At 31.7% G+C, this 6,346-nt stretch overlaps 1 protein-coding gene across 3 annotated transcripts in view; it reads right to left on the reverse strand.

Annotated features, from left to right (window-relative positions):
• Window positions 1–2,763, reverse strand: part of LOC123524178 (uncharacterized) — a 50,283-nt gene extending 47,520 nt beyond the window's left edge. For 2 of the 3 annotated variants that reach the window (XM_045302174.2, XM_053539145.1), the window contains exon 1: window positions 2,401–2,763. The gene's annotated coding sequence lies outside the window, so the exon portion shown is untranslated. The remainder of the gene's footprint in view (window positions 1–2,400) is intronic. The other variant, XM_045302173.2, reaches the window with a different exon arrangement.
• Window positions 2,764–6,346: the final 3,583 nt, after the last annotated feature.

Below are 6,346 nucleotides of genomic sequence, written 5' to 3' on the forward strand. Positions count from 1 at the left end.
TAAATGTGAATACAGATTGTTTTTATTGTAAACGCTTTTGAAGTAAATAGAATATTAATTCTCTGGAATGTCTTGCATTGTCCGAATACTGCTATAATATCAGTTGACATTAAATAAAAGAACAATTGTCCGGAAAGTTTAACATCGTCCGAACAATATAGTTTAGAAGATAGTTCATTTTTCTTTCATTTGCAGTGTTTTATTAGCATAGCGCCAACAAGGTATATTTTTAGTGTTAAAATCAGTTTCAACAGTATTGTTTTCTTAAATTTTCAAGGACGCCAAATATATTTAGCCATGACACACCTTAAAAAATAAAAGGTGAGAGTAGATTTCCCGGAGGCATACAGCACTCCAAAGACAGTCTTCAAAGGATATTGCATATAGATGATATTTCAAGTATGACAGACCTTTTAAAATCTTCAAGTTTATACAGTACAGACTTATACAACATGTATGTTTAGCTTAGTCCAGTTGGCTCGATCAAACTGTTAATCCAGGATAAAAATTATTCAAAATAAATACTCATCTTTTCGATCATAGTTATTTTTCTTGCTCAGTTACGATGCTATTTCACGAAGCACTCTCGGGACTTTCGCAATGGAAGTTTTTGAGCATTTAGTTGCGGTAAAATAAATGGCTCATTTTTGCTTGTTTGTGATCTTATTGTTAGTAGCATAATTCAAGTTTTGTATAGATTTCATTAAGACAAACATTCTTACAAAATTTTATTTAAGGCAAACAGAACGTTACCCAACGTTTTCAAATGTTTGACTTAGTGACCTAGTTTTCGATTCTAGTTGATCTGTGTTTTATCTTCACCTAGATTTTATTAAAGAAAAATATTCAGACAAAATTTATGATTATCCGATACAAACTGTTTTTTTTTTTCAGTACACGTATGTAAACACGACGATTTTATGAATTTGCCTGTTGACTTTGTTTTGCATTTGAGCAGACATGGCTTTGAATTTCACCAAGTCTTAGATTTCATAGAGACAAAAATGTGAAATAGTGTCATAACGATTGTATGGCAATTTTTGATTTTGAACTGCTTACAAGCTTTTGTTAAGATTTGAATTTTCAATTAACTTTTAGGCATGAAATGACCGAGTTAAAGTTGTCCTAGAGTTTCCTGAACATCAGTTAAAAAGTGATCTTGCTGAGTGTTTCAAGGTTTCTTTATTATTTGACTTTGTTACCTAGTTTTTATCTCAGAAAACCCAATTTCGATCTTACTCTTTGAACTTTTAGGGATCAGTAAGTAACATATACATAAAGAACACATTACTTGATGAACGAACAGCTGCTTAAAATATAAAAATGAATAATTATATCTAATAAATTTGGTGAGGCAAACAGTGAATAAGTAATTAATAGTTTTTTTTTTTTTTTACAAAAATCATTTGCCGGCCGGCATATGGCGTATACGTCTCATGTTTGATATCGCATATGAGATGAGAAAATAATACAGGAGGTTTAAATGCAGTTCTAGCAAACAGCCAAATAATAAATTGAACTCGAAGAATTAAAATTATAAGTGATATAAAAGACAAATTTAAAATAAAGGCATGCCATACATGTTTCAACTTGAATAACGCAAGAAGTTAAATTTCATTTATTAAAACTTTGCTTGTTTTTGTTGTCTTTTCTTTTCTTTTTGCGGATTTTTTAGAATGCATTAACTTTGATTTAACTATATACAGTGGCCAAAAACATCATTTGAGTTGTTACCATACGTCAATATGCCATGAGAAGTACGTGAAATTTGTTTTATGTTGCACAATCTAAGCGTTTGTTGTGATGAGATCCGTTTGTTATTCAAACAACTTAGTGGACGATTTATTCTGTTTAAAAAAGAAACATTATTTTCAATACACTGAATCAATAGAAAAATGCAAATGACACAGAAAAACACTGTAGTTATACTCATAAATTAGGAATTTTGCGAACAAAATTATTTTTGCTACTTTCACTTACTGTCCGTATTCGTCATATAAATACTTGCGTAAATTGTGCTTTTGTAAAAAAAAATTGTTAGTGTCTTCAAAAAGTACGCATAGATATTTTCAGTTTTGGCTTACCTGTCATTGAGACACACCCGTATGTTTCATACCTGATGAATATTGTTTTTAAATCGCTGTTAGCTCTTTTCGAACAAGAACATAATTTAACAGGAGGAATTATCATATTTCATAATAAACAGTACCATTTTAGTCGAAATTTTATGCAATACAACTGCATATAAAAACAAGGCTACTTTCCTGTGTTACATAGATATATTCCTCATATTCCACATGACGCAAGCAGATTTTATTATTTCTATGTTTCAATGCTTCCAAGCGATATTCTAATAAAATTATTTCGTATACATATATACAATATAGAAATAAAATGTACCTTAATAATCCACTCAAAATGAAGGTATAACTTTTCCTCTTTGAACTGCACGTCGTTTGAAACTGTGTTGCGCAATTTAAAACAAAAGGGCACATTATGGATATCCCCGTAAAATTTGTATACTGTATGGAAACCCAGTATGATATAAATCTTCCTTGTTTAAAAAATCAGTTAAACTTTGAAATATTCTCATACCCGTATCACTGGAGATTTCAATGATAAATTAGTTTGAATATATTTAAAGCAAATTGATAAAAATTGTAAAAATGCATAACTAATGACTTCATATAGATCCATAATTATGATGAACGACTCATGTAGTACATATCCGAAAAACTATTTAAATTTATATATGTGACGAAGTCTTTTGAAAGTTTTCTATTTTAAGTCGGTATGTAACAAAAGGTCTGATTGTAAGTCAATGAATAGAAGCTTTTTCTTCCTTGTATAATTTTAGCTTTTTTATCTTCCTTATTTAACAAAAACTCCACCCGCTTAGCTCAATAGAGAGCTAGCGCAGATCTACGTATTGCAGTGTCATGAGATCATTCCCCGGATGAGGCGTATGTTCTCCATGACGATTGGTAAAGAACTTTGTGTTTTATTCATTAGTCCTACATCTCATGTGGGGAAGTAGTAACTTACTTTCGGGGTACTGGTTAGTAATGGTAAGTTACAGTGGTTAAATAACATAACTGAAATATGTTTGACAAAACGGGGCTAAAACACAAAACAAATACAGATTATTGAATTGTTTGTTTGCATTGGGTTTAAAACCGTTTTTCGACAGTTTTTCAGTTATGTAAGGCGGCCAGTTAACCAAACAAATATTTCTGGATTCTGTAACAGTATAAATTTGTTCCCCGCAAGTCACTGCCAACTTTCCCACATGAATCAGAGGTGGATGACTAATAATAAAAAGCTATATATTTCATCAAATTGTAACATATGCCTCGCCCGTGGATCGAGCTCACGACCCAGCGATCCCGTACATCTGGCGGAATTTATTTGATTTAAAGTATCTGATCCACAAATAAGGAAGTTCTATATCTGCTATTGAAATATACAAAAACTTGATGCCTGGTAAGCTCATATGATTTTGGTATCATTTGAAAGTGTATTGTCTACTGAAAAAGAAAGTATAACTTACATGACATCATGTTTTAGAATGTCTACTTTTCTCTTTATAGTCCTCTATGATACTTCAACAGAAATTATGTTATTATAGTGTCAGATTACTAATTATTTTTCAGCAGACACAACTCTGTCAAATGAAACCGAAAAAAACATGGGGTTACCAGGCATCGAAATCTTACCTATTTTTGAATCGGATACCTTATGGGAGACAAGGTTTTAGAGCATACATAATTAAAGGTCTAAATTAATACTGTCATTATGAAGCACACATGCCTTCCATATAACAGGATAAAGCGCAGGTTTTGCTTCTTTTTAACATTTAGAAGTGCAAGTGGAAATCTTGTAGTATCCGGTACGTGCTTGACATTATTAGAAACCCCATTCCCTGCTTCATGGTTCCGGATTATGGTCTTTACGAAGGTTTTATATTGCTTTCAGATACCAATATCTAAAAAATTCACTTATTTAATACGTAACTTGGAAATCGTAAATCGATTGATTTTTTTTTTTGCATTTGCAATGATATAGTTTAATCATTTTTAAAACTTGAACAGCTTTAACTAGAGTATTGCAAATCTTACATTTTTGTGTGAATTGGTTTTTTTTATGTGTTTATAGTTTTTTACAAAGCTAGATTATATTTGTTTACAGCTCGTATTATCAACCAATTGATATTATTATCATGTGTAATCTCATTGTTTATACTACACCAATAATTTCACCACTCAGATCAATGGAAAAGATCAATATTAACACTGTATTTATGATCCTGTCTTCATGAATCTTGGTCAGAATGTTTATCTTGATGATTCCAAGGGGAGCGATATAGGGTCATCATGACCATTTTATCATCAAACTGTGGCAGATGACAATTTATTATGATAGTACCTGTACCTACATGGACATGTATGATTTTATATGAATTCATATGTATTGAATCCTGAAGTTTATAATATTAAGACATCATAATAAAGATACATATTTATAAATGTATAACTTTACCTTGACAAAGCTATTTTACAACTTTCTGTTTTAAGTGGATAAGCAGCCGAAAGCGCAAAATATAACATGATAAATTGAAACTTGTACTTCCTTGTTGATCCAGAACGTTGCACCCGCTGACCAAACAAAATTGATAATGATAATGACGCACGTGAGTTTGCAGACTATTAACAATTAAACAAGATATCGAAAAATAAGAACTGCAGACTAATGTAAAACAAAATATTTTGTCCCTTTGAGAGATAATATCTTGTAGTTCGTAAAAAGTTGATGGAACGCATATAATTGTAGATACAATTTGGTGTCGGCCCAGTAGCCATATTGTTGGTGAATGTTTTATAGAATACTTCTGCAAATTCACTGTATATTCTTATTTTAAGCTCATTTATGGAGAGGGAATTTCAAGGTTCTGGCGAAATATAATATTTTGTACATACAACCAAACCTTTTTTAGTTGTTTTTACTTAGTGTAATCGTGAAGTACGAGTCATTCAGTCTGTCGTATATTTGTGACTCCTTTCGTTTTCTGTTCCTTTAATGTATAATAAATTGAAAAATGTAACGACTTTAAAGACAAACTGCATTCAGCTTTCCTTCTTATTGAAAACAATGTTTTGATTAATGTACGAGTTATTCCTTAGTGTTATAGAACAACAGTTTTTCATACATGTACAGTAGACTTTTGTATCAGTTTATACATCTTAAAAATCATCAGAATTAATATACTATATACAAACACACTTTGCAATATAAAATAGTTTTAACTGAGACTATTTATATATTTCAAAGAAGAATTTGACAATATGCACATGTTAAAACGGTTATGATGTTGCACCATGAGAGAATAGATGTGAATCATGAGCTAGACTAAGCTATGAAATTTTATGTTTGATTTTCCATTCATTTGACGTATGTACCAGGAGGGTCATGAATACGGCCAAGGTCCAACACAACAGATCCGCATCAAGGACCACTTGCTAAGCTATAGCCAAAACACGCGTCTTAGATGATCATTTTTTATCAAACCTGTTTATAGATGATTTGCATTCCCTTAAAAATGAACCGGTGTTCGCGCACAAACTAACGTATTATAGCGGCGCCGTAAAAAAGGAATACTGGTTCAGGGCCTTACAGATTTAAAACAAACGCAGTGTTCAAAAGACTGTCACGTATCAGGTCAACGTACAAATTACACACTTAAACAAAGTGTTAGGTAGACCGACAGTTTATTTCATTACGAGTAAGTTTTGAAAAACCAGTATAAACCTGTACAATTCTTTCCTTTGATAAAGTTGAATTATTATTTATGGTTTATTTAGCATACATTTTCAATGAATAGTAAGATTAATTATTAATCGATCATCTTCGGCTTTTAAATACAAAGTGTATTGAAACCATTGAGATTGATACGAGCTATATCTTAAATTGAGAATCAACTATTTTATAAATATGGATCCAGACATGGGTAAGACCACTGGCTGACTTTGAATAACGTGCACCTCACTATTTTGGTTTCGGAACCTCGCTTGGGTTGGCGTTAAACTGAACAATAAAGAATATGTTCAAATACTTGTGCCAAAAACCGTAATGTTTGGGTCACTACTGTTTGATAAAATGGCCGTTTTGTCATGTTTATTTTAATGCATAACATCAATACTTTTTCAATGGTTTCAATGAGGAATTAATGAGGCCTCCGTGGTCGAGAGGTTAAGGTCACTTGTTTTGAATCACACGCCTCTCATCGCAGTGAGTTCGAGACCTTGTTTGGGTTTTATTTCATCATAAAACCTGTCAAATCTGTCTACCA

The sequence above is a fragment of the Mercenaria mercenaria genome, chromosome 3 (assembly GCF_021730395.1).
Source record: "Mercenaria mercenaria strain notata chromosome 3, MADL_Memer_1, whole genome shotgun sequence".
NCBI classification, from domain to species: Eukaryota; Metazoa; Mollusca; class Bivalvia; order Venerida; family Veneridae; genus Mercenaria; species Mercenaria mercenaria.